This window comes from Camelus dromedarius, chromosome 20, assembly GCF_036321535.1.
Source record: "Camelus dromedarius isolate mCamDro1 chromosome 20, mCamDro1.pat, whole genome shotgun sequence".
NCBI lineage: Eukaryota > Metazoa > Chordata > Mammalia > Artiodactyla > Camelidae > Camelus > Camelus dromedarius.
Window position 1 is genome coordinate 24,811,982 of NC_087455.1, and position 7,867 is coordinate 24,819,848.

A 7,867-nucleotide genomic window follows, 5' to 3' on the forward strand; every position below is an offset into this window, starting at 1 on the left:
TAGCCCTGTGTTCATTCACATTTCAGCACTCATCTGGTTTCTCCCCAGATGTTTGAACTTTACACATTACCAACATAAATCCTCATACTTTCTTTGATAAGCTAAGTCAGAGTTTCTTCTGATTGCATTTTGAATTGTTTTCTCTCTAAATGTTCATTTTCAAGTTTGTTACTGTGATCCCCATCTGTACCTATCTTATTTCTCTGGAATTTGTTGATGTGTGGGAAAATTAGCTCTTCCCCTAGACATTTGTTCTTTTAAACTGATTTGAAGAATTTTCAAGAACAGGGGTTAGAGACCAAAACTGTTAAATATTCTTCCTTTCATCAATGGCTATCTACTGGGTTCATATTACATATTATAAATTCTTGGAAAACAATTTTTTAGTTTAAAATATTTTGAATTATATTATTCACATAATTTCACAGGTACAAAAACTAAATACAGAATTAGCAGACTCTCCCAAGACCCCTCAAAAATTTCATAGCAAGGTCAAGGCTTGTGCCAAATATCTCACTCCTCAATCCTGATTCTACTTCTGAACTCCCCATATTGGTAAAGGGCACTGCCGTTCTCCCTGGAACCCAAGCAGAAAACTGGCAGGAACACTGGTGCCTCCTTTCGTGTTATCCTCCCTGCATAAGACACACCATATGCCTGGGCCCTTCTCTCCAGCTCTTCTACCTCTTGACTCTATTTATCTACATCAAGGCACTAGCCCCCTCCAGTTTTTCTGCCTGGAGGCACTGTCCACCATACAACAGCTAGATTAACCTTTAAAAATAACAGATCTGATCAAGTTACTTTCCAATTTTATTTTGTCTAATAATTCTCTATTACCTAAACCCTGAACATTATTGCATAATGGAGGAATATTTTGATATTAACTAATATTTCCTTTTATTTTATTCCTATATTTAAAAACTTTGCAGCATAAAAGTGTTCCAACAATCCAGACATAGAGAAATTAGTAGTAAGATGGCGGAGATAACAGTGTGATGAGCCCTCATGGGTTCTCACCTGGCTGCACCAGTGATCAACATATGGCTAATCTTGTTTCAACTATACCTTCCCACTCCTCCCACCCCAGTACCCTTAGCTGAATTAATTTAAAGCAAATCTCAGACAACCTGTTGTGCTTTTCATTATCAGCAAGTTCCTTCTTTTCCTTGATTTCAGACCTGAGTTGAGGAAGCTCAGACTCACTGCCTCAGGAGAAGGAGCATTCAGAGACCAATAGATTATTAGGTTTCAAACCTCAAAGTAGACTTTAGAAGCTCTCACCAGAGACAAGGTGTTTTTGATTTTTTTTGTTGTTGTTTTTTTTCAATCTTCAAAAGACAAAACTTATATAAAAGAATAGATCTGAGAAGAACAGAGGACAATGTAAAAGCAAATCTTTCCACCCCGGGTTTTGGGAGAGGCAGATAGAGAGGGGATAAGCAAGTGTAGATGCCCATGAAATCCCAAGAATGTTGGCCCTCAGTGAGTCCTGAGGAGGAGAGACGTTAGAAAACTCCACATTTGGAGGTGTAGGCACTGAAGAAGAAAGGATACCTGTGACATTATGTCCAAAGACCAGGTGGCCCTTGTGACACCTTGGTATGTAAATCAAGAGTGAGAAAGATTGTTTGGTGTGTCAGGGCAGAAATACACAGAGTTTTTATGGAGGACTTAGGGATCGTCGATAGAGAGCCAGTGATCTGAAGGGACTACATGGTCGAGACAAGAAGAACGGAGAGAGATCTGGGCAGAGAGAGCGCAGGGGCATGGTGGAGCCACAGAAGGCACTGGCTAGAGGGAGTTTCGGCAGCTGACAGATCCTCAGATACTGTCATCCTCTGAATCAACCTTAAGGGAAGGGGAGATTCAGGGAGGCCCTGAGTTGACTGACACACTGAGTTGTCTCATATTCACTGTTTTGCCACCAGGTGAAATAAGAGATTAAGATAGAAACTGCATTTACCTAGGATAGCAGAGTACATTTTTGCACTCCTGAGTGTGACCACCTCCAGATAGAAGTCATCAGGACTCAGACTTTCTCCCTGTCTTTTTCTTTACAGTCACGCTCCACCTCTGGTCCCTGTTTTCCTCTTGGTTGCTTTGCTGTCAGGCAGGCTCTGGGTGGGCAGTGGGTGCTGGAAGCTTCAAGTATACATGCAACTGATCGGCAACTCAAGGGAAGAGAAAGTTGTCTCCTTGCCAAGAGCTCCTGCAAAGCACCAGGACTAAGTCTCACGGAAGTGTTTTGCATTGTGACTGTGAATCAACCACTGTGCTGTTGAGGTGGATAAGCTCCCATGGCTGGCCTGAGCTCACCACTACACTGCAGTTGAGGGTGGAGTCAGCTGATCTCCACTTCCTAAGGGAGAATGAAGGTGATGTTCCAGGAAGGCAAAAAGATACAGAACAGGCTGAAATAATACAAATGTTTAATTAAAATATTTGCTTAAATGAGTGGAAGAAACAAGACCTTCAAAATCTAAGACCAGGACTCTTCCAACTACACTACATTGCCTCTGTCTTTATTTCATACACTACCATCCTTTACTGAACAAGTCAGAACTTGGACACCCTAAAATGGCATTAGTTCTGTAAGATGGCATGCAAGCTAATTATGACAAATCTGTGCAAGCTTTATAAATTTTTAATGGTGCTTCTATGGTACCTAGCTTTCAAGATTTAAGATCTTATAAAAGTGTAATAGTGAGTTCTTAAGTAGAAAGAGAGTGGCAGAAGTGAGGTGAGAGACTGCATTTCTGAGTAAGAAGTCTGACTGGTTCTAAGTGACGTGTGAATTTAGAGAGATTCGCACATCCTGAAAAAATAGTTTTATTTATTCATAAAGGTTTTGAGTTCTCCTCAGATTAACCATTTAGAGTCAAGTGCCCGCTGGGTCTGTGGGGTGATGAGTCACCTCTGGTTATTCCTCAAGATCGACTACAAGCTCTACAAATGTAGGACCTGTTCTCACCCTACATGCCTGTCTGGCACTGGCTGGTCACATGACAGAACCTCAGTAAGTACCGAATGAATGAAGTATGAGCAGTGGTTGAGATGAACAATAGTACAGACACACTCAACTTTGACTATAGAATGTTATATGGAATGTTATTTTTAAGTTAAATTTGTTTTTCATACTTTATGGGGGTTGATATTAAAGTTGTATCACATCTGTATCTCTCTCCTTATGGTATTTACGCTTGTTAGTAATAATAGCCAACCTATGTTGAATCTTACCGTGGAGCAAACTCTCTTGTAAGTACATCACTTCATCCCTGCAACAATTCTAGGAGCTTCTATTATTATATACATATTTATTACAAAGCTGGGATTTGTAGAGAGTGCTGGGATTTGTAGAGTGCTGGGATTTAATGCTGGCAGTGGGATTTCTAAGCATGTATTCTAGCTGTTAGGCTTACAGGGCCATTTGTAAATACTTGTCTGTCATATGTTCCTCTCTTAGAATAAAAGCTCTATGATACTGTCATATCTACCACACCTGGACAGGGCTTTGCTCAAATTAATTGCATCAAATGAAGCAAGGAATTAATTAGCTAATTTCTTTAGCAAACAATGATTAATAGGAAAGAGAATTTGTAAAGTGTATTTGGCATCAGAGATTTTACAGATTTCTTAGATGACGTAGAAAGCATGTAATATATTATGACAAATATGAATAGCTAAATATTTAATGCAGATAGAAGGACAGATACAGATATACATATTCAGCATTTATAGTCTGCTTTTAGTTAGACTCACTTCTTCTAAACCCTAGATTTGAATAATAAAATCATCATATTTTAGGTTTGGGTTGGTACACATGTCATAATTAATTAGATGAACATTATTTTTACTTCAGTGGCTTTTCAGAATTATTTCTTTAAGAGCACTTGTAGACACAACGGAATGGAAGAAGTCTTTCTAGACCTGAAACACTTAAATCTATTGTAATTGATATTTTTACTATGAATCATCAGCACTCTACACATTAAAAGAATGATGTAATAAGTTATGAGGAATATTGGTATCAAACTCTTTTAAATATTCATGTTTATAAGCCATCAAGTACAACAGTCTTCAGCATTTCCTTAATTATGCCAAGTATAAGAGAGGAAATACAAAGATAAATCATAGCAAGGATTACACTAATCATATATTTCATAATTGCCTTAAGATTTCAGTTGCTTTTTAGAGTTTTAGTCTGTCAAACAGGTGTTTTTAGCTCTCGTGGGTCCCTCTACCTACACATGTGGTTTATTTAACATTTTTGATGGGGGTTAAAAGTGAATTGTCTTTGCAGGTCCAAAACAAATCTTATATTTAATCTGGATAAGTCACCCAAACTCATGTTGGCTATTCATAAAATTAGGAACTTAGTTTGTGGAATAATAAAAGGAATCTGCAATTCCAAGGACTCTCCTCTGAGATTGCAGATGCTAGAACTGAGGTATGTTCTAGGATTTAATTTTATAACAAGCGCTAGCATTTTCTACCTTAAGGTAGCAGTCTCCTTTAACTTCATCCAAGTGGAATTCCGTGACTTCTCCGGCACTTTGTCTCAGGTTGGCTCTGCAGCCCCAGGATTGTAAGAGCATATGTGCGAGTCTGGTCTGCTGTCTTCCCCTCTTCATTCTCCTTTTCTTTCTGTGTGGTGTGCTTATTACTCCTCTGGTGCTGCCCTGGGGTGGAGTAGAGGACAAATGATATTTCACTAGGCGACTTCTCAGGGAAAGGTGGAGATCCTCTTCATTTGGTAGTCAAAAAATCAAATTAAAGACTGCCCATAAGGCATGCAGGATCCTGGGCAAGCAACTGTTTTTTGTAGGGCCTCTGTCTAACAATGTGGTTAAAAAATATACTACGACATTCATGGACTCATATAAGGTACAGTGATTTATCAATGAAGAGTTATTAATGGATAGAGAGGAGGTATTTACGTATTTGTTTATTGTCCGATCAGTACAAGTAAAGATTTTTCATAGTTTCCACATGCATCTGTTCTGGTTGTGGTCCAGGAACCTATTTGTGTTTTTTATTCTCAAATGTGCTGTTTCCAGCATATTTCATATATCCCACTGTGAAATAAAGGTAGCAATGCTGTTATTAGTCACAAAAATCCATGGCTCCTTGGAACTTTATTGTATTGAAACTATATCAATTAGCTTGCCTTTGCAGTTCCCTGATACCATTTACTTAATGCTGGTTGTGTCATTACTCACAAGGCTGCATTATCCTGTGGACGGTGGCTTCCAGGGACTCTCTCAAAGGTTGTTATTTTGCTTTGTTGATGATGACAGATGCAATTTTTATCCAGAGTATTCAAGGAAATGTGAACAATAATTTGTTAAATTTATCATTCATGATTTTACAGTGTAAACATGGGACAGTTTATCTTCCTTCCATGTCTTTTCTTGAACTTGTCAGGACAACAATCACTGCACTCCTAGAATGTGAAGTCTTCATTGTGGAAGTCATCCAGATACTAGAATACTAGCTCACTCATGTGGACACATTTGTTGGTTGTTGGTAAGGCTACAGGGCCTACAAAATTCCATGTGCAGGAAGTCCAGTTGAGACTTTTTTCTCACCTCAGTGATGACCAAAGTTGGGGCCTCTACCCTCCCCTTTGTTCACAGGCAGCTGTGTGACTTCTCCTGTTATTCAGGTCGAAATTCAAATGTCACCTCCTCAGAAAGACCTTCACTGCCCACCTTACAAAAGCAGCCATGAAGACTCTCTCCCTTACATAAGTCTATTTTATCATCTGCATGTACTCATCACTAGCTAAAATCAATTGACCATTTCTTTTTTTTAACTAAAACACAGCCAATTTTATTCAAATTCTCCAAAACTTATACTCAATGTTAATTGTTTCTAAAATTTTTCACCTTTATATAATGATTTTATTATTTCATCTTTCTTTTATAGTTTTTTTCATTTTTTCTTTACAGTTCTTCAATAGAAGCCAGTCTTGAGTTGTTCAGTTAGGAGCCTCTGACCTACTATTCTGATTCAATTTCTTCTCAATACTTATATCCAACATCTGGCTCCTAAATGAAAAGCTTTTGGTCTTTTCAATCGCATGCTGATAGGGTAAGACTGCATTGTTACCCATTACCATAGACTTTATTTAGAATCAATCTTGGCATCCAGGATTGCATTTCTAGTGAAATTTACAATCCACCTTTTAGCTTCTTCTGGAGTCATGTTCAGTGTATCTGCCAACATGTTAATGCTGATGCACTGATGGATGCAACAAAAAGTCTCAAATATGAAGAGATGGGCATTTTCAATGAAATCCTCAAGACAAGTCACCAAGAAGAAATCATTTGCTAGCACTGATAAATATTCCCTCAGCTTTTTTCTGAGCCTCATTAAAGTCAAAGTTAACGTATAAGAATTCAACAAACTCTTTATACATGTTAAGACTCCTGGACTAGTTATTTTAGCACCTACTGGAATTTTCGAACATCTTTGTTTTTTATGACTGCGGTGGTCAAATAAGAGCATATGTGGACACGTCATTTGAATTGCATTAAGATACTGTGGCTGGTTAAAGGAAGAGATCAATCCTGTTATCACACCCTTTAGGGTGATTGAAGAAAACAAACAGAGGCCAGTGAGAATGAGCCATGTTTGCTGCTGAGAAGACTGAAGTGGAGAATTCCCAGAATTACTGTCTATGAATTGACTATTTCCTTGGGTTAGTCTGACTCCTCTTTCTTGACTGTAGGCTCCATGAGTGAGGGGCTCAGTCATATTTTCTGCTGTCACCCTAGTGCGTAACACAGGTCTTGGCATAAAGAAGTTACTCAAGAAGGATTTGTTGATGACTGAACTGGACTTCCTAAATTTCTTATTCATATCTATAATTATGCTTCCTTTCTTGTTCCTAATATTTTTAATGCTGTATTTTTTCTCCCTCTCTCTCCCTTTATTTTCTTGATTATTCTTGCCAATCCATTATGTATTTACTACTTTTTCCAAGAAAACTAATTTTGCTCAGGAGTCATGCCTATGTTTTTTGGAATTTTAAAAATTTCGATTCTCTATTGGTTTTATTTTTTATTTCATCAACATTGACTTCACTTTTACCCAGCATGGCACATAATCCTGGATTCCTGTTTGCTCTCCTTTAACCACTTAGGAGAGACAGAGTACACCTAAATGCAGGGATGAAATGTTCACTGAAGTATGGTCAGATACTGGCTGGGATGTAGCTCCTGATCTTCCCCCTTAATGAACCGTTTTGCCAGTGAAGAGCTTTCTAATTCACTGCTTTTAGACTGATCCACTGGCCAATGTTCCCAACTACCAGATCAGAGTACTTGGCTGTTAGTCTGATGAGAGTTTAGGAATATATTCCTTGAGTACCTGTGAGATTGTGTGGCCCCAAATCTATATCAAGAACGAGAGAAGAGATGCACCCTGGCCCCTTCCCTCTAGATTTCTGTCTTGATATCTCTTTTGTTCAGTCCTAGTAAAAAGGAGTTAGATCAAGCTCCCACCTTGTATGAGCCCTTGATCTTAGGCTGTCTTTGAGATCTCGAATAGAAGACAGGATTGACTTAGATACTATAAGAACATGTTGGTAGACAGTCTCCAATGACATGATCCCCTATTTTGTTTCCTAATTATGGGAACTAGTTAAGAAGAATATAGGGTAAAGGCAGGCCATGAAGTATTTAGCTGGGGACAGCCAAGGGCTTTTGGAATATAGGCAACCTTCTATGTCATCTCAGGGTAGGACTGACTACTTATCTCACCACCAGAGCACAAGAAGTGCATGTTTACTGAAGGCAAATTTGAATGATTTTGTTTGAATGTTGACTGGGTGAAAAACTTGGAAAATTCATCTTTCTAT

The 7,867-nt window shown here is 38.5% G+C and overlaps 1 pseudogene; it reads right to left on the minus strand.

Moving 5' to 3' along the window:
• Positions 1-5,983: 5,983 nt before the first annotated feature.
• Positions 5,984-6,867, minus strand: LOC105090564 (eukaryotic translation initiation factor 3 subunit E-like; annotated as a pseudogene).
• Between the last annotated feature and the right edge of the window lie 1,000 nt (positions 6,868-7,867).